At 39.1% G+C, this 25579-nt stretch overlaps 1 long non-coding RNA gene across 1 annotated transcript in view; it reads left to right on the top strand.

Moving 5' to 3' along the window:
* Positions 1–90: 90 nt before the first annotated feature.
* The window catches only part of LOC146501901 (uncharacterized), a 33328-nt gene continuing 7839 nt past the window's right edge, over positions 91–25579 (top strand). The window contains exons 1-2 of the long non-coding RNA XR_014869290.1: positions 91–7595; positions 10405–10474. This is a non-coding gene — a long non-coding RNA (uncharacterized LOC146501901). The remainder of the gene's footprint in view (positions 7596–10404; positions 10475–25579) is intronic.

Below are 25579 nucleotides of genomic sequence, written 5' to 3'. Positions count from 1 at the left end.
TAGTGGGGCGGGGACACCGTGACCATATGTGGAGTTGTGTGCTTCAGAAAGGGAGGAGTCCCTTCGAAAAACAAAAAACAAACACAACCACCCAAACGTCTCTGTGAGTCATCTGGAGCGAAGGTAAAAATGAATAGGTGATTTATTTATCAGCTTTTCCCGAAAATGATGAAAATGGGGAATTAGAGATGGCAATCTAGAACAAAAACACCCATTTAGGACACCAATCTCCGTAATGACTACATTGTTTTTGTCGGAGCTGTGAGTTGGAAGTATTTCATAATCCTGCAAACTAATTGCATCGGTTTTGCACATTAATCTTCTGACCCGCATGGATTAGGCCCCACGGTGAAAAAGTGGCTGTGAAACAGGTAAAAGTCTGAGCACATGACCATGTGATTTTGTAATTCCTCTGGACAAACGCTAGAAGTGACTATTATTAGTAGTGATTGAATTAGTTTACAATGAAACTATCCGGGTGGGTGGTCTGCTGTTCAGACGTGGAAGTGTCATCCATTTATGTTTCAAGGAGGCCCTCTTGTGGTAAGCACTTGATATTACAGTACATGTGAATACATATGAATAGCCTGCATTTTATACTTGTGCCATAAAATATTTTTATTCTTTATTAACAAATATATAGCAGATATTTATGACCTCTAGAAAGAGAAAGTGCATAATTTTGTCAGTAGTAAATTAGTCAAGAAAGACTTGTGTTATGTTGACAGATGAAGTAATCAGGAGTCTCTGTGGACTATTATGTCTTATAACCTGTAAGAAGTAGGTGGAAGAGATCCTAGAGAGTTAGAGGTATGTTTTAAAGAGAAGAGGAATGAAAATCAGAAGAAGCAAGACAGATTACATGTGTGTGAATGAGAGGGAGACAAGTGTAGCAGTCAAGATGTGAGGTAAGGTGAAGGAGGATGATTTTAAATACCTTGGATGGAGGGTTGGTGTGACACGAAAGGGTTGGTAGTGATAGAGTGAAATGGAGGGAGATGATAACTGCGGTAACTCCTGAAGGCAGCAGCTGAAAGAAGTTGAATAAGATGCTGAAATCAATGATGACCCCAAACAAAAATTGTTTGTCAGAACATGAGGAACAAATATGAACATACAGTATTTATACGTATGTGACAAAGGGTTAACAAATACACAAAACATAGCCATTGCTTTTAAAAAAGGAAAGAGCATACTTATCTTGGGCGAAATTCGTCTTCACTTTATTTGAAGACATGAATTTCCTGCAGGGCTATTTCAAGGTGAGATGAGTCCTAAATCACTGAGCTTTAATGATTTTTATTTTAACATTTTATCACTGGAGAAGGGGCTAATGTAGTACCATGACAATGATATTATTAGAGGAGTGAAGGCAGACATGAAAAAGGCTCCCAGTGGAAATATTCAGTGCTGTTACCAAAAGTAAAAGAAGATAATGGGAAAGAGACGCAGTGAATCCTTTTTTTTTGCCATTGTGCTCTTGTTTTGCCTATAGGCTGTTGTAGCTTTAGCACAGCATAAATGACAGGAAAAAAAAGTCCAGGAAGGAACAGTAATTGTAGTTTTACAATTACACACTTTGACTGTCAAATGACGCCAACATTTCTGCATTTAAAACAATACAAATTCTGCTATTATAACTTTTAGAGCTGCTGTGACTAATTAAATACCGCCAGAAAAGGCACAGAGCTCTCTGCTGCTCAGGGCAAACAGGTTACATTACATTGTTAGTCTTCAGGGAAGAGTCTGTTTAAATGACGGTAAACAAAAAAAAAACAAAAACAAAACAAAAAAGTGTACTTTTCCTTTTCTGCCACTAGATGTCTCACATTGACCGTGGTTGAAGTTTCACTCAGCAGGGTTTTAGTGACAATGCTGCCAAACCAAACACATCCACAGGGCTGTGTGATTTCTTTAAACACATCTGTCTGCTCTTCATCGTTTAGCTGGGGGCGAATTACAGATCACACCAGCCATTTATCCATCACCGCGTCTCTCAGTCACACTGGAATCAAATGGAATGAATGTCGAGGTTACATCACTGAGGCAAATTACACACAATTGAATACAGTGAAAATGTATTTTTTATTGAATTAGTTCTTGTTTGTATACCTCTTCCCTCTCCTACCAATGAATTCACATAAAGCTACATACTTCACTGATAACTTTAAGTACATGTCGTCTAATAAAACATAAAACAAATGCTTGCAGATAGATGTCAGCCTTTATCTCATTAATAAAAAATAGACTAAAATAGCAACAAAACACTGCAAAAGAAAAACTACGTATGCTTTTTTCTAAACAATGACAACTAAGCTGAAATTAACAAGTCCATTCTGGAAAAGGACTTGATACCCAGCAGTTAGACATAGCAATAATTTCTGTAGGACCTATCTTCAACACAGAGCTAATGTAATGTGCCACTATGCTAAATGTCTCCTATCATATGAAAGAATTAAAACTAATTATTACACATTCATAAGCAATTTTTAGCTCACACTGGTGAAGGTAATTGCTTTTTTCATATTGCCTGTAGTCTTCAATCATGTATTATATAGTGTGTAAAAAGGATGATGAGTAACTTACCATTAAACAACATTTTAGACAGCTGATTTTATACCCTGTCTCACCTTTATTGCCTTTATTTAACCAGGAAGATTCATTGAAATGTAGAGAAATCAAAGTCAAAGTACTCAAGTTATTTAGTTATCCAAAATTAGAATTTGCTGGGAGTAAATTGACATTATGCCTTTTATCACATGGATATTCTAGGTACCTCTGAATTAGCTTAATTTATCTGATAAAATTTGGTTTGAAGTCTTGTTATTTGTTTAAAATGTAATTTATTGAATCAATAACCACAACTTAGTAAATGTTAATAGTTAAGAGTTGCAATATGTCCTTCAAAGAAACATTTGTGTTATCCACTCAGCTGTGACACACAGTAGGGTTTCCCTGGCAACACAATACAACAAGCCCTGCAGCTGTCATCATATACCAATTTCATTTTTTGCTATACTGTTAAATTCTGATTGGCTTAAGAAAATATGTGACATCACATGTTTCCAACACAACCATTCCCACCTTAGATCTGTGAGAAGTGACAGACCAAAAATATAAATACACAAAGCTCTCACCAGAAATAATCCTACAAAAGTGCATTTTCATCTAAGGCAAAGTGAAGTTGATTGATTAGATTTTAAAGGCCTTTAACTACTGAGAAGTGAAGTAGTTGACTTATACCCTATATTTTATATAATATATTTGACTTGACTCAAGCTGAAGAGAAAGTTTCCCTTTAAGAGCTTTTAAAAAGGATTTTATGGCTACTTGAAGACCCACAAACATCTTATCACTTTACAGCATTTGTGTATATCAAGGCAAGGCAAGTTTATTTGTATAGCACAATTCAACAACAAGGTGATTCAAAGTGCTTTACGGATATATTAGAAACAAAAACAATGATTTAAAATTGATTAAAACAGCAATTGATTAATTGATTAATCAATTAATTAATCAAAATTGATTAATATCAGCAAACAGAATAACGCTGTCTTGTGAAGATGTTCTTGCATTTGGCTTTATTTTGCCTTCTATGAGCTCTGGAGTGAAATATGTTCCTCTTAAGCTCTTACATGTTACACTAAGATGACATCGTCTTTCTGCTGTTTGGTGAGAGCCAGTTCAACACCACCTTCGCACAGAAAATGGGAAGCTCCTAATATATAAATAATAACATGTACAATATGCAGTGATTATTAAGGGTGAAAGCTGGAACCTGGGAATCCAGCAGTTATGGGAAAAACATTGCAACAATTCAGTTATGGGTGGATGCAGATCTATCTATCTATCTATCTATCTATCTATCTATCTATCTATCTATCTATCTATCTATCTATCTATCTATCTATCTATCTATCTATCTATCTATCTATCTATCTATCTATATATGTGTGTGTGTACACTGAGGTAATCATGGTAGTGGACACAGCAGGGTAATGAGACATGGCTGGAAATCAAGGGAAATAAAAAACAAGAATTAAAACTGAGGACAAAGTAAAGCAAGTAAAACAGGAAGCAACAAAAAACAGAGATAGGACACTGACACAAACGCAGCACGACGCAAACTTGACATAGGGGAAAACTACAAGCAAAAGTAGCAGAAAATGGATTTAAAAAATAGCCAAAACTGAAGACTATAAATCCTAAAGACTGAGCTCAGAATATAATCATAAAGAAACTAACCAGGAAACGCCTACTACATACATTCAGAACTGAGGTACAAAACTCAGGAATCATGACAAATGGAACCCATTCAATTCTGTTTGCTTTCATTATTTTCTACCCATCTTCTCAAAATTTTGGCTGATTCTTAAAAGGCACCAAGACAGAGCTGGCCAGCACCAGTATCAGCATAAGGACCAGCTCCTGTTGATGGAAACGAGGTATTCAGGGCTCTTTAACATGTTTCAGGATACAGGGATGTAAAAGGTTGTAAATATATTCAATAAAACAAAAATCTTGTCAAAAACCTAATCAATAAGACTTTGAGCCTGCACCTTTGGTAACGTGTGGGCACTCAATGTTGTTTCAAAAACCTGAGTTGGAGTACTTGTTGGGCAGGTCCTGGTTATATAACCAATCATAATGCAATGATTAAAGCAGCTTCTTGATTCTGTGCAGTGATGCAAAAGCACTTTAGGGGTGTGCCAGTATGCCGTGACATCAGTAGATATAGTCAGAGGTGCAACCAGAGAGTGCAGTAAAACAATGCTTTTCAACCTAGTATTAAGTCACTTTTAAATTAGGAGTTGCCAGATAAAAATGCACATAATGACCTTTCTTATAAATGTCAAGTTACATTTGAGATTGCCATAGGGCTGTGCTATTTCTCAGCATGGAAAATGTTTCAGAATGCATGCAACATCTAATTAAGTGTAAAGACTTTCATATATTATAGCGGAACAAGAAACAAACAACATACAGTGTGGCGTAATGAGTGAAGTTTGTAAGGATGAGAGTGTAGTTAACCATCAATAGGGTGTCCACGCTGCGCCCTGCAAATAAAGCTTTTCATTCTGCTCTGCCACAGACCATGAAATAGTCACTCAGCTCTGAAATAGAGAGAATCACTCACATGGAGAAACAGCGAGAAGTTTGGTTAGTTCTGCAGTGCAGGTAGGAGATAGATACTTGGAGGCACAGACTTATTGCAGCCCTCCATAGATATCTGCCAAAGTCTACACAAACATTAGAGGGAAACGGGGAAACAAAATTACAGAAATCTGCTAAGTTTGACAAATGGTTGGCTCCGCTTTGCCACTAGCTATTAGCCGGCAATGATTAATAAGTGAGAAAATAATTGCACTTCATTGAGATTGATGACGCCCCATTTAACCTCCCCACTCATCCTGGCTGCGCCACAGAGCACCAAGATGAGCCTCGGACACACTGCTGCTCTGCCGGCCTCATTGGCATCAAACACACACACACATAGGTACACACACAGGGACTGTAATGATCCTATCGGGCATTTTTAGGAGCCTTGTGGCGCTCTGATCATAAGTTCATTGTTAATAAGTGAAAAACAATGATCTCAGCTCTAGGAGGCCTCTGGGAAGCACTCACTTCACCAATATAGAAGCATTTAAGTCAAACACCGTGGGGAATTAATGACAGCGGAGTCACCATTAACTGCTATGCTAACGAGTTTGTGAGCTTTGGCCCTCTTGTTAGATGCGTCTTTCTTGTGCGTGCGCGTGCGTGTTTGCTTGTCTGCTCGTTGGAGCGCTTGTACTGGAGAATCTTGTCGATCTGAAATGTACACGGTGAATTTGTTTGAATGTGATTTTCGGCGGCTTTAAATGCAAACAAAGCGGCGGCGATCAGACAAGGCACTAGGAGTGCCGCTACGCCTTATCCTCTCAGTCTGTAAAGAGACATGGCCAAGGTTATTAAAGAAGGATGTAGCAGAGCAAGATGGCCGCTGTTGTGACCAGAGGCGGTGTGGAGAGATAAATGGTTGACCCAGCCTGGTGTCAGGTTAGGATTGATGCCACTATCAGCCCCACTGCTTTCCCAATGATTTTCTCAAATCTCTGATAGAGTGTGTTATCTAGTTACTGGCATGAGGGCAACGGCCTGCAGGCACAGAGAAGGTCAATCTATGAGGACAATCTTTGTTGGACTAAATGAGAAAAAAGACCTCACAAAAAAGAATAAAAAGCAGCTGCTAGGTCTCTGGGATAAGATAAGCCAAATTACTTCTCTTTAGTAGAATTGGCCTGAGGCAAAACATCAAAAAAAAAAAAAAAAAAAGAAGAAGAAGAAGAAGAAGAAGAAAAAAATTAAGTGAGGCTGGTGTGCTCTCTAACTTTAGTGTTGTAGATTTCACCTGGAACCTCGACTTCCTTGAACTAATTTTGATTCAGCGGCAGCAGCACCTTGAGGAATGGGCTGGGCCAGTTTGTATTTGTCTGCTGGTTAATCTGCATTCAACAAATAAATCTCCTAAACAGGAATATCCAGAATATATAACACCAGTCAGCAGTATAAACTGGCTTGCAGACCATCAAACTTCTCCATAATCTCACTCAATCAACCCGCTTGCTCTTTGTTTTTTTCAGATCTGGGCAAAAGGGTTTGACTAATAGGTTGTAATTTACCGGCTGAGGTCTTGATCAATAATTCTCTGTCAATAATGATGGAGAGGTCTGGGCGAGGGGAAATGATTCCACTCATTGTCTGAGAAAAATGAAGGCCTGGACATCACCTCAGGCTTCGGGCAGATGTCCACAGGTTCTCTGCAGCTATGACGGTTGAGTCAATGAGTGAAAAGACAAATAACACACATGGACACACACATACACACACAAGTTTCCGTCGTAGTGTGCAAGATCAAAACTTTAAAACACACAATTACACACACACATTTCTCTAATGGATATACTTTTCACTACGATTTTTTTAGTCAATGGGCCTTTCTCATGACAATCTCATTTTGAAAGCAGTCTTCTGACAGAAATATTGACCGAACGACTATAAATGGAGGGAACAATCTGCTTCTTTATTATCCAGAAAATTGCTAAAATGGTTTCAAGGAAATAAATAGCCCATCTTGATTCCTTTGTGACGTGGTTTGAAAGTATAGTTCATCTTATCTGCATGCATACAGCACATAAAACAAAAAATAACCAAGCCAGGTGTATCTGCGTATCACAGATTTGTAATTACTACTAAAAACAGACATTAACTGTAATTGTTTTCAAGGTTTTCTAGTGGATTATGTGTTAAAGTCACAATTTTCCATAGAGCATTACAGTGCTGTTAAATGGTGAGAGTCATAGTGCACTTTTTGGATAGGTTACCAATCTGCTCCAAACTGTAAGGTTGCTATAGTGAAGCATGAGGGTGGTAGCATCATGTTATGGGATGCTTTTTAGCATGTATGGGCAAGTATCTCAGCATGACACTAACACAAACATCTACATTTCTGTTTGTTCCTGAGCCAAAGACCAGACTTAAACACCAATATGAAGATACCTGAAGACATTCCACAGACTGGGAAATCTGCCTGAAAGAATATGATAAACCAGGTGTGTAAATGTTTTCGAAACATAACATAACTCTCATAACTCTCTTTCTGTTAACTTTCTCCCCAACTTCCCTTTCTTTCTTTTTCTCTTTTCTGTGCCCTGGTCTTGTCCGTTGTGGTTGTAATAATGCAAAATAAAAAAATCCTAATAACGATTATATTTATTTGTAATTATATTTTCTTTTATGTGTTCATTTGTCATTTGTTAGTTTTGGACAAAGTAAGCTGAAGTATTATTTTGCATTGGGTTGTTGTCTTAAAATTTTTGGGGGGCATCATCATTAAATAACCTGGATCTTGCATCTTACATTTGCTCTGTAGTTCCATGTTTTACAGTCGTAGTAATAAAATATTAGTGAGACTTCCTGTGGTGAGGAATCCAGTATGTAGTTACAGTCTTGATAAAAATCTTCTCAAGCTGCTGCAAGTCAGGGTCTAATGCCTTCATCTGTCAGTCAAAGATAAACGTTCTTGACTCCAACCGACATGAGAGTTCAGGGAGTTTCTGAAAGCAGTCTAAATATTTTTGAGACAAGCTTTTACTGCAACACAAGACACAACAGACCCAGAGCTCAGACTGTGGGCAGCATAGTAAGAGGAAACAAATGATCTCATATTCATTCAATTAAAACTGTGGTGCTCAATGTGATCGAGGCAGCTTTCACTTAACCTTTATTTCAAAACATTCATTTCTTGTGATACGAATGTTATAAGTTAAATGTAAGGTGCTCACTGAAAACTAAGCTAAAAAATAAGATGATAATATGTGGATATATAACACAGCAGGAATAGCCCCCCCCAAAATCTAAAGCAATAAAATTAACTCTCAAGACGGTGCACAACTGGAGGGGAAAGCAATTCATGGCTCTTCATTGGCTTGGTATTGCAGGAAGGTGCCTCTTCATGAATTTTGTCTCCTAGCAAATACTAAAAAATGCCAAAAAGCTGCAGCATGGTGGGACACTTACAACATGCTAATGACAGGAAAAGAGCTAGATGACAAACAAATATTAATTTGGAAAAATAGCCTGGGAAAAAAGATAAACCTGAAAATGTGCATGTGATATGGAAATAATAAAATGTAGACTCACACAACTTAAAAAAGGTTTATTTGAGGTTACTGTAAAAAGAGCTCTTTTAGAAGTCCTTTATAAAACTCCCCCAAAATACCATAACCTATATATCTCACTAACCTACAAGTAGAAGTAGGAAGAAGTAGGAATCATCCTTTTCCTTTCATAGTGGAAAGCTGTTTGTAGTTTCAGCAGTTAACTACAAAAGAGTAACTAAACTAATTAAATTACTACACAAATACCAATGGAACTGAAGCCCTTGTATGATAATGCTAAATGTAGTTAAACTACTAGTTTAATTTCACGTAGCTGACTACCTGACTACCCTTCAAACAGTGTAAGAAAGTTAGAAGGTCTAGAAAGACTTTTATTTTGAAGACACAGTACACAATTGCTAAATGCATATCCATAAGGTCTTTGTAAGCCACTTTAAAAAAACATATTTGGAGTATTTCTGACACTTTCCACTGCAGTTTCTAACAGAAGCATGCACTCAATCCATCCAAAGTAAACAGGATTGTATGCTACTTCTTCTCAAATTTTATTTAAATTTACCAGATCTCAATGACAAATATCACGTTTTACTTGGAATATTTTCTAAGTCATTCAGGATTATTTTCAATTTGTTAACTGCCAGAAGAAAAAGATTAAGCAGCGGGAGAAAAAAAAACACTTTGGTGATCAGATGTCACCCTCTAACCCATAAGGGGACCTTCATCCTGGCTGGCTGCCCCTCCACTGAGGTGGGCAGAGGTGTGTTTTTTGAGCAGACCTGAACAGTTTGAACGTTGCGCTCTAAGTGGATTGGGTTCCTGTCAGACCTGAGCGGTTGGACATTGATAAATTTCCTCCTGTGTGGGATCGATAACTCTCACCTTTCAGCCCAGGGCTGCACCAGAGTGGGACGTCATAATTACTCTGTCAAACTGAATGCCTGTCTGTGTTAAGAATGACGACTATACGTGCACGTGTGTGTGTGTACATGATAGAGCCAATCAAAATGTGTGCAAAGCAGTGCAAAGTTGTTGGTTTTTTTTGTCATGTGAATGTGCTTTTGTGTGTTTGGGAATATATGCACAGAGATTTATGGATTATGTCAGTACATGTGGGCTTTAAAAGGTTGTGTGTCTGTGCACGCATTTGTGTGTGTAGGCCCAGGTGACACTTTGCGAGCTGAGCTGTACTGGTGACTGGCAGTGATTGACAGCTGAGCAGCCCGCCTCCTCCTTTTACCTTCCCACGGCTCTTTTTAATGCCTGTCACATTGGCCAATCAGCAAAGTGATCTGACAGCCTTCCTGACACACACACACACACACACACACACACACACACACACACACACACACACACACAACACACAACACACAACACACACACACACACACACACACACACACACGCGCACATTGACAAATTTTAAACCTAAAGCCTGCTATCAACGCCAAACATCCTCTGGATCTTTAAAAGAAAGAAAAAATCTAAATCTGAATGACTGTTCCCATCATTGTAATGTTTTAGTAACAGTACAGCACAACAGTGTATTGAAAGTACTGAAACGGACCACAGCAGCCATATTTACTTACAGAATAGCAGCAACGATTAGCTCCAGAAACAACACGGTAGGGATGATGGGCCCCTCACGTCGATCACGTTAACTGAATTAACATACGGGACGCTGGCTCCTTCGATCTGTAATCTGTCCACATGCAATGATAATTTATTTATTTTGTTGCAGGGAGCAAAAGCAATTGCAACCATCTGTTCCATCAGACACTGAAGCATCGCCGCATGTGGCCTTCCTTCAGGTTAGTGCAGATTCATTTTAGTCTTTATTTGTGCATATGTGTGCCTTTTGAGGGTCTGCATTTGCATTTAGATATGCATGTCAGACTGTCAGCACGACTCAATATTACATGTCTACCTATGACTGCAGTTTGTTTGCATATATGCCTTGAATGTAAACAAATATGCATTACTGTTCAGCGTGCTTTTAGCAGATTTTTCTTCTTTTTGTGTGCGCATGCGTGCGCGTGTCACAGCCGCCATGTAGTGCTGCTGCTGTCGGTAAAAGAGGCAGCCTGTGGAATTAAAAGTGAATGAAGTGAGGATGAGCGAGCCTGCTCCTCATAACAGCACCACCATAATAATAATAAAAATAATAATAATAATGATAATAATAATCATGGCAATAATAACCTCAGTGCTCATTTAGACATCAATACTAATCACTCTCATTTGGAGGACAATAATAATAATCAGGCTCATTTAGAGTGCCGTTTCTCCACAGAGGCTTTCACTGCCTTTGGGGTTGGTTGGTGCTTAACCTAATGATAATAGTCATGATTCATGGCTCAACTCTCCTTCCCTGCATGTTGCTTTCACTCCATGTGAATACAGGAAGTGTGTGTATGTGTGTGTGGGTGAGAGGAAAAGATGAGGGTGTAAATGTGTTTGTCTGCTTTGACATGTTGACACATACCAGCTTGTATGTATTTTTGTACTTTTTTAGGATGTTAAAGTTTACAGTGATTCACTAACCTCTACATTTAATGGCACAATCCAGTGCATAGTCAGTTTTGTCCATCATTATGACGTCGATCTGAGGAGGCAGCAGGAGTGCTTATAACGAATCCGACAGCGGTGAAAAGCAACCATAAAGGCCAAACTATAATTTAGAAAATTATACCTCAAACTGCCCACTGTAAACATCCATCAATTTGACACAGGGTTTTGTAATGCAGAGAGGTGCTATTATCAACATCTTTGGTTTGCTTTTACCCTAGTATTTTGAATATAATGGCTACTTTAAATTCTGTCGCATCACAATTGAGGCCTCATGTCTGTTGTAACTTCCTGTTTGGCTCTTTTCTGTCAAAGCACTTTACTCTGTCGTAACCCACAGACTTTGTATAATTGTATATGAAGTTGATTTAAAAGATGCAGTACTATCCAAACAATTTGACAGTTCTAAAATCTGTTTATAAACTTTCATACAGAGAATAAGACTGAACGTTACATTTTTCTGTAAGTAAATCTCAAGCTAGTGTAACAGACAGTCAGTCTGGCTGGCTCTCACCAAAGACACATGCAGGAAGAGGTTTGAATTTTGAGGCAGTTTACATCATGAAACTCCACTGGACTCTGGTGCTGTATTAAAACTGTATTCCTTTATATACGCGGCAGGGGTTGACTTCGTTGGTTGCAAATATAGAAGTCCGACTGCATGGAAATATATGGGAAAACTAATTTAATATATCCTGTTATATTTTCCCTATTTTTGTCTGTGTTACAATAGTGGGTCCTCATATTAATGATGACCAAAGTTAGACTTCTTGGTTTTGCATAATTTCAAAGAGAGCACATTTTTAATACGGTCACACAGCTCTGGATGTGAGCACAAATATCCCACCCACTTTCTGTTCCAACCTTTTGTTTAGAAGGGGCAGCCAATCAGAGTCACGCTGGCTTTAAGGGTGAGGAGCTGGCATCTTGTTTTACACAAAAGATGAATTGAGGGGCTTCATCAAAGCAAGGAACTTAAAATGTGAATAATGCAAAGCTACTCCAGTAGAGTCTAACAAGAAACTCGTGTAAATGAGCACAAGAGATCCTCTTTAATACAACATTATGCTCATTTTGTAAATGATGGTCCACCTGAAAGGTAGAAAGGAGGATTTGCTTTAGGGCAAGCCAGTCTACCTTGTGATTGGGAAGTGTTTATGTATGAGGATACAATGGCCCTTGATTTCTTAGTGCAGGCCACCCTTCCCCTGATATCTGCAGATTCAAAGCATCAGGTACACGACAGCCAAACTGCTTAGCTCAAGGCGTCAAGACAGGACTAACTAATGTGTAATGGCATGGTGGCCACGTCCATCTTTAATATACAGCTTATAAATAAAATATAGCCAATTAAAATGTGTCATTTGCACCTTTAGTGCTTGAGTTATTTGGATCACATCTATATGTTTCCCTGCGATCATCTGCACAAATCGTTATTTGCTCTCCCTCGCACTCAGACTCCAATTGACACAGATGCAGGTTAATGCCACAGGAATTTACGTCTTGCAATAACACTCTGTCAGCCCTTTACAAAACCATAAGGCCATCTTCAAGTCATGAAATATTCTCTTCTCTTTCTGATGTATTGCGTGCCAGCACATGGGACAGGCAGGCACTAATGTAATTCCTTGCGAGTGGTGCTCATCTCATCTGGGCTCCAGCTTTGAACTTGTGGCTCGGCGGCTTTTCAGAACGAGACAGAAAATGGGGACAGAGGGAGAGAATTGTCCGGCACTGATTCGCTGTAAAAAACTCGGACAGAAGATCATTTCAGCGCCGCTTGGGAAGATCAAAAGCTTAGCTGGCAGAGAGTGAGTGCGAGGGGAGATGGTATCGCCGGGCTCTCATTTCATTCACAGACGAGTGTGAAATGACTTCATCTGTTGTGTGGACTCACACTAGACACCATTATACACTACTGTATCCTGACCCTCCCTTCCTCTCTCACTGCTGGCAGCTACAGGCCAAAAACCGCCGCAGCATTGTCCTAATAACATATCTGTTAGGTATTGCTTTGTGTATCTATTAGACACGCTGGCAGCTTTTACCTACATTGACAAAACATTAAAAGGCAGATTCTTTAGCACTAATTGCATTGTAAGAATCTCTTACACAACACCAGCTGGATTCAATGTTAATTGCTTTTTTTTTCTTCTTACATTAGCAGAAGATCCCAGCACTTAAAAACACTAAAGGGGAAAATATAAGAATGCTAAAAAGAGAAGATCAAACCTCAAGTCCAGGCCCACAGTAGTTTCAGGCCTGGCAGTGCACATCATTAACACTCTGCCTCCTGCACTTAAGAAAGGAGGAAGGGGGGCAGCAATTTGCTCAAACTTCTGAGCCTTAAACACTTGAATAATTTACCACTGAAAGTTATAAATCTGCTTGATTATGGCGACAACAAACGGGTTGAACACAGCTGCTTCTCTTTCTTTCTCTCGGCATCGCTGCTAATGGAGATTGCAGCGTACTTTGCAGGCAGCGTGGAGAGGAAATATAGAAGAAAGCATCATGAGATCATAAGAGTCGACTTAACTCAAGGATTTTACCACCTCTTTCTTCTTCTCCCTTCATCCCTTGTCTTCATTTCCTCCTTCATTAAATGAGGAGTCCGACGCAGAGCCGGACTATAATGCTGTGCGTCGGCTGTGAGAGCTTTCCTTCCTGTTCTGCTCTCCCTCCTCCAGTCTTCCTCCTCTTCTCTCCCTTGAACACCCTGTTTAGCTGTTTAAGCTGATGACACAGAGAATATTGCATGTTGAAAGGCCTTTTCACCACACACACACACACACACACACACACACACACACACACACACACACACACACACACACACACACACACACACACACACACACACACTGACTTACACTCACACATGCACACACTCTTGCCCAGAGCGAAAGGCCCCAGGCAGTCTTTTTCCCGTTAGCCAGGGGCGATCATTCTGCCTCTATGATACTTTAACTGTGGGATGTCAGGAAACATTAGGCCTTTAAAAACACAGCTACGTTGCAGTGCAGACACTGACAACACACACAGACATACACACACATACTCAACTGTAGTCCTATCCATTCCTCCAAGGTCAGAACACTTTCTGCAATCTTCCTGTGCAGATTTTGAGGTAAATAATTTAGTCCTTGTGTGTTTTTTTTTAATCACCTTTTCCAAACAAACAATCAGAACTTAAAATGCATAAAATTATTGATGTTACACCATCCTAACTGCTTTCAGGTCATTGCTGACCGTTTTTTCTTTTTACTACAACCTTTGGATGCACTCTACGTGACACAACTTCAGTGTAAGACTTGAATCAGAAGAGGTTTTTTTTTCTTTAGAATTGATTGCTTTAAAACCACATTAAGATTTTCTCTACCTGCAGGTGTGCATTTCATCTTAGCTGTGGCTGCTGCAACCACAAAAACTAAACCACAAACAGATGTAAAGAGAAATAACCTTGATGAGACTGTCCTCCTAAGAGGAACGACAGCTGTAGCACTTTCAGCAAATGTCCCAGGTGAATATAGAGCCACAAAGTCTGCAGGGAGTTAGAGGCTGTTTTCATTCACAGGGTGTAAAATACTGCTGCTTTGTTAAAACTTCTGGTGTCTCATGGTTACTCCAAAGGTGCCCTTTGGCATTTGTGTCCTGATGTACGGTACTGGTTGTGGTATATTCATATATGGATGCTTCATATCATATTTAAATGTACTTGGCACCCTTTAGTGCCATTTTTCAGTGTGCAGAGTTGATGATGTTTGTTAATGGTTTCAGTGATTTAAAACAAAGTGCAAAACACAACACTGTCACGCAGGAGCCAAACTGCAGTCTCTCAGTTGACAGTCTAGTGGTTTAGACCATCACCCTCGCATAGGGTGACCAGATGTCCCTCTTTATGTGGGACTGCACTACATCTTTGTTCCTTGTCCCCGAGTCTCACATCTTGAGACAATGTCTTACATTTTGACTAGTTCTGCATGACATGCTCTTTTCTAAAGTCTGGAATTTATCCAGTGTATGAAAAAGGAAGTCTTTTTATTAAAACCCATCTGATGCCAAAAAGTCACAAGCCTTGGAGTTTTTGTCGAGCATGACGGAAAATACCACAAAGTAAATGAAGCGACAGAGTTTTTGCTTTTTTATCTAGTTTTTTTTTTTCAGTTTCAACAACAACATCAACAACAAAACACTGAGTGAGAAGATGTCCAAGATAAATGGACGGGACAAAAAAACCTACACAAATAAAAAAGTTGTTCAACATCTTAAACAGAGGGTCTGTGTTTGGTTCCTGTTTCTGGCCATTACATTTTTTTCTTCAAGCAATTATAAACCTGTGGACCCTCAGAGACAGCAGACTGTCATAGTAGATGTGCGATAATAATGTTTTTGTTATTATATTACTTATTACTCTGCACAGAATATCAAAACGTATTTAATAATAATGCATACAAAGATAATGAAAGCAAAGAATGACATTCATCTTTTAACACAGAAGCGTTGCTAAAACCACGTTACTGAACGACTGACAAATGATACATGAATAAAGTAAAGAAAGATTTATTTTTTTAATTGTTGTTGAAATTATAGTACATAAAAAGGGCAATTTCCTAACACCATGAATGGTAAATGGACTGGTTCTTATATAGCGCTTTTCTACTCTGTCCGAGCACTCAAATCGCTTTATACAGCTAATTCATTCACCCAATCACACAAGCACTTCTAAACTTAAGTGCTAAGTAGCTAACATTCATACACATTCACACTCCGATGGATGCATCGGAGAGCAACATGGGGTTAGTATCTTGCCCAAGGATATTTGGCATGCAGACTGGAGCAGCCTGGGATTGAACCACCGACCTTCTGGTTAGTGGCTGATCCGCTCTGCCACCTGAGCTACAGCCACCCCCATGAGGCAGCCAATTACTAGATCAGATTACTATACATTTAATGTATGTGGGATCGACTCAAAATCAAAATTCACACTAAGGAATGAACTCCTCCTTTTTCCTCTTTGACCTGATTTCCACTGACACAGTGCCCGATTGACACAGCTGATTTCTCCTGGGAAGCAGCCTCAATTTTGACAGGTTCAGAACCAGCTGTTACATAATGAGAGCTGGAGTTATTTCCACTGCAAGAAAACAGAAAATCACGGCGAACACAATCTTCAGGCTCCATCTGAAACTCATGTGTGAATGTTTTGTGGTTGGCCCTCCTGTAATCATTTTATTGTTTCCAACTTTGGGGACAGCAGTGCTGGTGGAAACAAGATATTTGTATAATAATAAAGAATATATAGACTACACTTGCAGCTGTAGCATTGCATCTGAAATTTCTGTTACACGGCTAACTTGTATAGCTGGGACTTCTTGCCACGACTGAGATAATAAAACCCAACCTGCTGGAATTTTACTGCTTGATATTTTGTAGTCTTGCGGTGAAATGTTTCAGGAATGTCCATAAAGTCAGGAAACTCATCCCTGCACTCTTCCCACATTTCCTGTCTGCCTCTTTCTGAGCTCGATGGAATAAGAAGAAAAAGGGCCAAACTATTCTGAAATGTAATATACTTCAAGAAGAAGGTATTTCATTGATGTAAATTTTTTAGTGATTGTATTTTCATATAACTCTGTCCTGTAGATAATCAGTTAAGATGACTGTTTGTTGTATTTGGCATTATGAATGACTCCAGCCTGTCCCGTCTCTCTCTTCCGCTCGATCTTTGAGCCTCTGAGAACCGCAAAGAGTGGGCTGAGTTTTAATAATAAAACATCTGACATACGGATTTAGAGAGTTCTGCACTGGAATACTTCCTCTATCCTTGCAATAACTCTCATATTTTGCTCCAAAATCACAGAGAGATTTCTTTGTGAGCAGAGACACAATGAGACAGGGAGAGTCTGGAGCTCCTCTCATATATTAGAATTTAATGAAATGCATATTTTTGTCATTTAGTTTGAAATGCTTCCAAATCTAGGGAAATACTGGGATGACCCATGTTTTGATATGCTCGTTATTAGTTTGTTTTCTTTTCATGCATTCTCTCTCTTCTCTATGCAAGGGTTCACTTCATTCACTTTGAGTCCTTTGTGCCAAGCTGCTGTGAGGAGAAGCTGTATTTATACGCTGTGCACTGCTTACTATTAAAGCTTTATTACAATCAGTGCTGGATCCAACTGTAGGCATTTTGATAATCCTTCAAATTTGCTTTTACACAATGTAGGCAAAAAGGAAATGATCTATAAAAGCGAGACAAATATGCATATAAACACGGTGGGACTGCAAACGTTTAGGTTAAAGTTACACTATGAATAATTTCCTTCACATTTCATAAGCTCTCCCTTCATCCTAAATGTACATAATTAGCTTAGGTCCAGCAGTAAAATGAATTGCTGTTCTTTTAGATTATTATTATATAGATCAGGACTGTTTCATTGCATCTTGAGTCTCTGCAGATTTGCCAGCTGCACATCCATGATGTGAATCACCTGCTTCACTATATCCCAAAGGTGCTGTACTGGATTGAGATAAAGGGATTGTAGAGACCATATGAGTAAAGTTATCTCACCGTCATGCTTAAGAAACCAGTGTGAGATGATCTGAGCTTTTTGACACGGTGCATTTTCCTGCTAGGAGCAGGTGTAAGAACATAGGTACACTGGCGATTACCCAAGCCCATCTGGCACCAACCACATTCAAGTCATCTAAATAACTTTTCTTCTCCCATTCCAATGCACTATTCAACTCTAGCAGGTCATCTTGACCATGTTAACATGTCTAAAAGCAGTGCATTGCTCTAATATAATTGGCATATATTCGTGATTAGATGGAGATTAGATGATCACATTAAAGAACACTTAAATAGCAGATCATTACATGAAGGAACCTTTTAAATACAAGCGCGCTCATGCTCACAGGTGTACACACGGGTGCTCACACACACAAACTACACCCTTTTTGGCTCCTACCTCAAAGCACACTGTGCGCTGTTGATATTACGTGCTGCACAATAATGTTTAATGTTTAGTATTTACTGTTATATTCCCATATATCATCGTGATGTTGTTTATTGTATTGCTCTCGTTTTCTTCTGCTTGTTTTCTTTTTTCTTTTTCAACAGGTGATCCAGGTGATTGATATATGTATTTTTTTTGTCTGCTTATTTAGTTGGTTTTTGTTTTTTTGCCCTTTATCCCCGTCCCTCTTCTCCGCTGTTTTTTCCCCCTCTTCCTTTCTCCCTTTTTTTTTCCTCATTCAAGTCTGTCCCGTATCTAGCAAGTGAAAATAAAAAAATAAATAAAATAAACAATAAAAGGTGAATCAAATAGACCATTACGGCAAGGCTGGGATGGTCAATTTGGTAAAGTAAATCCGTTGGGCATCTTTCCTCGCCTTTAGACAATAATTTTGATGGCAAAAGAACCAAACGGGACAGGCACAAAAAAAAAAGAAAAAAGAACACTTGAATAAGCGTATCAATTAAAGTGGCACACAAGTAAATGCTCAGTGTTACTAAAATCACCAAAATGGGGCAAAACATACTCCGTATGATAATAATGACCTCATAGATACTCTGTCTTGCCAAACATGGCCAATGAAAACAATTTTTTTTCAAATGCTGTTATAAATCTATTTACTACTGATTTTATAATGCTGAAACATCTAAAGATGCATACTAAATATAAATGTCTATGACATGTGATGCTCTAAATCCCTTAAATCCTTAAGCCAATGTTCCTGTTTCTGAATTCATATAATAGCATTCATCTTGAGGTTGGTCTGCTACCAGATATCCTGTCTTGGCATACTACGTGAATACCACATATCAGGGGATTGAGTACTAATGAATTTGCACTTTAATGCACAAATAATGGCAAACGGAAACATCCATCCCTTTTTTTTAAACAGTTATCCATCTAACGGTCAAAGAATGTGCTGAAGCACATAGAGGAAGAGGCAGGGTTCACCCTGGACAGGTTAGCAGTCCATTGCACGGCTAACACAGAGGGGCATTAAACCATTCACACTCACACTATGTCTGGTTTAGCTTTGGACTCTGGGAGGAAGCTGCAGTTTTTCATCAGAGCCTATACACAGGTCTTTGTTAAAGACATTTGTGTACCTTCTCTTTTGTATTGGCTGTTGGGAGACAGATAACCTCTCTACTTTTAAGATTTGTTATACTTAAAACTTTCCTTTTTGATAAAGCTTACCGTTAAGGCCAGATCAGGTGATTTTCTCTAAATGTTTTTGTTTTCTCTCTAATATTGTCATCCTCACATTAACACATACGATCTTTTTACAAACAGTAATTTACTGGAACCCAGTACAGGTTTATCACTATTAATGCCACAAACATGGCAGACAGGTTTATTTTCTCATAGGGGTTTACTGTATTTTCACATCTGAAGTTAAGTCTGAGTGTATAATTTGTATTTTTTTTATTTTTAACAACCTTGTATTTGTGGTTACACCCTCTGCATTATAGGTATGCCAGGTCTGAAGTATATGTACTGTAGATGTATTTGAATATGATCCAATTTTTCAAGTAAACTGAAGAAAAAGCTTTAAAAGTAACATGTTTTTAGCACAGAGCCATCATCAGAGCACTGGAGGTATAAAGTTTCGGTATTTCCCCCACTTCTCTCTCAAGTTTGTTTTTCTTTAAGAGCCTCTATACTACACCTGACCTCAACAAACCATCTTTAAAACAACTAACAGCCTTTCTAATGATCAGCAGTCTGCTTTCACTGTAATGAATCTAAAAGAAAGAATGCTCAAAGTATCAGGAGCGAGTAGCTGAGCTCAAAGTTTCCTCCAACATTTCCTATTTTAACTTTGTTGAAACCCACACACATTAACACACACAGACATACAGTGAAAGTCTATTGCGTGTGTGTGTGTGTGTGTGCATGCTTGTGTATGTGTGTATGTTTGGCCTCAGGCCCATATGGTGTTAATTGGATAATGAGGTACAATGACAAATCCCTGTTGCTGCGACAATAAGGTGCTGCTGTCCGGGTTTAATATCACAGGCCCTGGTGTAATGCTGTTTGGATGGACACACACACACACGCGCGCACACACACACACACACACACACACACACACACACACACACACACACACACACACACACACACACACAGCTCAGGTGTCTGTTACACCACTACTATTAAAACTAATCTGGTTCTTCCTCTTGGCAGCCAATCAGAAGCAGCTTCTTCTGCCCCACCAATCAATTATCTCTAATTCTTGTAAGGCTCTCCTCTTCTCTCCTCTCCTCTTCTCTCCTTTCCTCTCTCCTTGTTTACTTTCCTTTTGTATCATTCCTTTAAATGCCCTCCGTCTTTTCTCTCTCAAAATTTGTTTCCCTTGCTTCTTGCTTCTTCTTCTCTTTCCTTCTACTCTTTTCTTTCTTTTCTTTCCCCTTTCCACTCTTTAAACATTCATTTCCTTTACTTTTATTTCCTTTCCTTTTCATGTTTCCACCTGGTATTTTTGCTTATTGTTGACTTCTACAGGTACTCTGGAACACCCCCTCCCTCAGCATGATCATGTGACCCCCAGGCACCTGATAAGAAGAACTAACAAGCCCCTCCCACATTTCCTTCCTACTTGGAAGCCTGGACAACAGCATTGATGCCTATAATCACACTTTACGTCTTTGTTTGTTTCATTTCTTATTTTAGATCAAATAACCTTTTTCTTTTTAAGCATACTTGATTGTCTCCTGTATGTTGCTGTTTTGGAGCCAGGGTGTAAGATCACCTGATTCCTCTCACAATTCTCTTCTCCTTTAATTTTCCTTTCCTTTCCTTTCCTTTCCTCTTCTCTGCTCTTGTCTCCACTCTTCTCGGTTGTCGAGCCATAACTGGGGGGATGATGGGCCATAATTCATAGGGATCCAGGCAGCCTCAGACATGCTCACATTAATTGGATGTCCATATTAAATGGAAAATGAGAGCGGTGCTGAAGGAAAAAGTGAATGACTGACTCTCTTGGCTGCTATTGACCTATGAGGAAGAGACGCTGCCCTTTTCCCCAGCGTGCTCCCTCGCCCAGTTTTCTCTGCTCCCGTCAGCGTGATGGATCTCAAAGCATTCATTTTCTGACCCCTCACCTGGAAGCAGATTAAGCGCTCTGATTCAATAGGGCCGTTAATGGGGGCGCCAAAAGTTTATGAGGATTTCTGGAAAAGGCCAGGGAAATTAGATTGTTAGCTAACAGATTTATTGCTCTGTTTCAACACATTGTAAAAAGATTATAGGACCTAGAGGCAGGTTGGAGGGGCAGAGGGGCCGCGGCATGTCTTTCGGTGTGAAGGAGAGGTATAGGAGAGAGAAACAGAGTCCTGCTCTCGCATTTACCAGCTATTCTACCCTGACAGGGCAAAGACAAGCATGCCAGTCAGCAGAGGATAAGCTCATGTCTGACTCTCACCTGAAGGACAGATGTTTAGACAGCATGTCAAGAATGAAATCATGCTGGATGCGATGTGATATAGGGTGATGCTGTTGTCTGTGACCCTTTTCAGCTGTTTTAGAGTCATAATCTTACTGATTTGTGCAAACAGCAGTAATGACTCTAAAAACAGAACACAGTCTGCTTCAGGTGTATAATTATGAATTTAGAAGGTATAAAATGTGAGCTGTACTTTGACTTCAACAAAATAATTTTAGCTGGATTGTTAACTAGATTCTGAGAGTCTTCCTCTTCTTTCAGCTTGTCTGTGGTCTTCCTCTTTCCCTCTTGCCTGACATCCACATCTTTTCAGCATGCCTTGCCCAGTAGATCCATTATCCCTCCTCTGCACATGTACAAACCATCTCATTCGTGCCTCTGAAACTAGATTCTAACAGTGATAACATAAAGACACTTTATGCCACTTAATACCAGCATTAATATGTAGAAACAATAAGATGCCAATTAATCGGCGTCTGCTTACATATCAGCGGGTTAGCGAGACACTCTTCAAAAAAAGCTCATTTTGCAACCACATAAGTCGCCTCCTGCTGGTTGTTAAAAAGAATGCAGGCATTAAGCACTTTTCTACGGTGGCCCCTAGAGACAAAGCACGTACAAACTCCAAAACACTTGCAAACTCCAAAACACTTGCAAACTCCAAAACACATGCAAACTCAAAAACACTTGCAAACCCCAAAGCACATGCAAACTCCAAAACACAACTGAAGTGCTCCAGGACGCTAGGGGCAGTGTTGAGCTTTTGTTACCTAGTAACTACACAAGCCAGGAAGTACCAATGACCGTTATTTGGGTTCTGCAGCCTTAAAGGCCGTATTTTAAGGCCGATTACGTCACAGCGACACGACGAAGGCTGTCCCAATTCAAAGGCTGCTCGAAATGCGGCCCTCAAACGGAAGCGGAGCCGCTGAAGAGTAAACTTTCAGAAGTAAGTACTGAATATTATGTCACTTATTTATGCGCAAATGTTTTTATAATGAAGAACATTAAAACATTACTGTTGGCCACATGTCGGGAAAGTTATGTGATATTAGCGATGTTTGTACTAACTTGGTTTTAAAGCCTTTACTTCAAAATATACGCCGTTCAATAGTTGACTTTAATCTTACAGAGAATGTGATGATTTTATGGATAATTAAAGTAAGTCATATATCCACAAACACAACAAGCTGAAAGTCAGTGATGCTGCTCGGTTTGCAGTCCTGAATATCACGGCACAAGCAGAATTCACTGCACTGTTAATGTTAGCTATGTTATATTGCTGCCTCTGTTCGGTGGTGTCGAGCCAAACGGACACTCGTTAAGCTGAAAGAAAGATGCTTTAATCACAGGAGTCACACATGTGTCCACTGTACCATCTGGGAACTCTTCTCGTTTCATAATAACACAATCCTCCTTCCTTTGTGCTGTTTTGCAGCAGTGTATACACCTGAGGCTGTCACCTGTCTGTCTGTCCTGCACTCTCTCTCTTTTTCTTTCTCTCTGATTGTGTAATAAAAGTATGAACATGTATTTATAAGTTACACTTGTGTTTGAATCCTGCAGCTTATCACACATTTGATTTCCATGTGTGACAACTGCAAGTGTCCAGAGTGAGGACAGACTGAGGGACCCACTGCTGCACATCATCTGTGAGGCTTTGCACCCCTGATGATCCACCAGGACAAACTCAGCAGTGTGTGAGGAAGAGGAGGAGGAAGAGCCAGCAGCAGCTGACAGATGGAGAGAATAGACAGACTGTTCCCTGTTTGTGAAGGACTGCTAGGAAAGTTTAACATAACTAATTGTCTGTCCTGAATCAGTCTTATTAGGTAATGTTCAAATAATTTTTATAATTCCAGTGTTTGCAGTGTGGGAGAAAGTACTCAGGGCCTTCAAGTTACACACTATGAAAGGAAGAAACAAGTTTAATATTCAGAAACCTAAAGTATGTATGAGCAGCTGAATGGACCTAAAAATAATTGTTTGTTTCAGTTCTATGAAGCTTTGAGTATTTTGGATTAGTAGCACTGCTGTATTTGTTGCATCATATTGCTGTAATTGTTTATATGCTTTATATATTCTGAGGTAAGTTGATCTATAGTGTTACATCATATTCTATAAGGATGTTATGTGTTTGTTTACTTTCTGCCCAGTTTGACCCATTTAGCAGAAGTCAGCCTGTTTAAGGCTCTGATATCTATTCTGTATGACTTAAAGCAGTTATGACATGGTCTGATTTTCTCACCCAATAAAGGAATATTCATTATATCAGTCTACTCTTCATTTTATCAGAAACAGTCATCACAGCTCATACAATTTCTTTTTACACATGTATGTAAGCAATGAGCCAAATTTAGTAATGCCAACATACTGAAGGAACAACATTTCTCTCTTGTATATGATACACCTATATATGCACTGTCAAAGATACTTGTCTTTGAGTGAAGATTTAAGGTGATAAGACATATAAATAACTGCAACTTGAATCTGTACTGAGGCTCAGTATTTGACACAGAGTTCATGTTCACTGCTGTAATAGCTAATAATGATTAATATAATAACTATAATATTGGCCATATTATATTTACATTACCAAAGTGATATGACTTTAGTCTCATGAACAACATTAGCTAATTGTTATTTACTAACTAATCTTAAATGACTGTTCAGTACAGAAATGAAGCCCAAAAATCATGTTTTACTGTCCTGTGGTCTCAGCCTCAGATACTTATCAAATCACACAAAGCTCTTGTAGAAACAAACAAACAAATGAACAAAATATGTTTTCCTTCATTTCTGTCTAACAAAGTTATATGACAGGTTTCCAGCGGTTAGTATCATGGTTGCTAGGCAACCTGGGAAGCGCGACGGAGACTAGACCGTCCCATACAGACAAACTTGCCGTTTATTTTGCAAATTGAGCTCAACACTGCCCCTAGCGTCCTGGAGCACTTCCGTTGTGTTTTGGAATTTGCATATGCTTTGGGGTTTGCAAGTGTTTTGGAGTTTGCAAGTGTTTTGGAGTTTGTACGTGCTTTGTCTCTAGGGGCCACCGTACTTTTCAGACCTGGAAACAACATTGATCTTTTATATGCAGGACCCAGTGCCTCGGGCAGTAGCAGCAGATTGTGGCACAATCAGCCCACACAAACAAGGGTCTGCCTGTATTACCAATATCTGTTCTACTCAAAACCCATGGAACTAAATTGCATAAGTTCTTCCACATATATTAAAACTTTTACGAAAGCAAATTTTGTCTGTGCATGCATATATCTCAAACAATATCACCACACGCACACAATATGGGAGTTAGAAGACGCATTCAGTTATTTACTGTTGAATTGTCATTATTTACTCCAGTCTTTTTGTTTTCCTCACCCAATTTAATTTTCTTTTTTCATTTTACTTCCTTTTGCTTATCTTAAATTTCCTAAACTGACTTCAAACTTTGAGAGTTTGAAGTCAGTTTAGGAAACAGCGGTGGAACAAACTCTGGTGGGTTTTATATGTTAGACCGATGATACCTGACCCATTGTGTGCTGTAAATTTAACACTGTTTTGAAGAAACATGCCACTTGGTGTTTTCAGAGTCAGCATACCCTGGTTTCACAACATGTGTGATAGGAAATCAAATCAAAATGTTCTGGGAATCAGCCCAAAGCAATCAAAGACTGATCTACATTTCTCCTTCAAGGTTATAGCCAGTGTTGGGAAGGTTACTTTTAAAATGTATTCCATTAAAGAATACAGAATACATGTCCCAAAATGTATTCTGTAACATATTCCGTTACGTTACTCAATGAGAGTAACGTATTCTGAATACTTTGGATTACTTAATATATTATCATGCTGTTTACAACTACATGAATGTACTA

The sequence above is a fragment of the Neolamprologus multifasciatus genome, chromosome 15 (genome assembly GCF_963576455.1).
Source record: "Neolamprologus multifasciatus chromosome 15, fNeoMul1.2, whole genome shotgun sequence".
Lineage (NCBI taxonomy): Eukaryota > Metazoa > Chordata > Actinopteri > Cichliformes > Cichlidae > Neolamprologus > Neolamprologus multifasciatus.
Note: the sequence above shows the minus strand (reverse complement) of the source record. Positions and strands in the feature narration are given on the sequence as shown.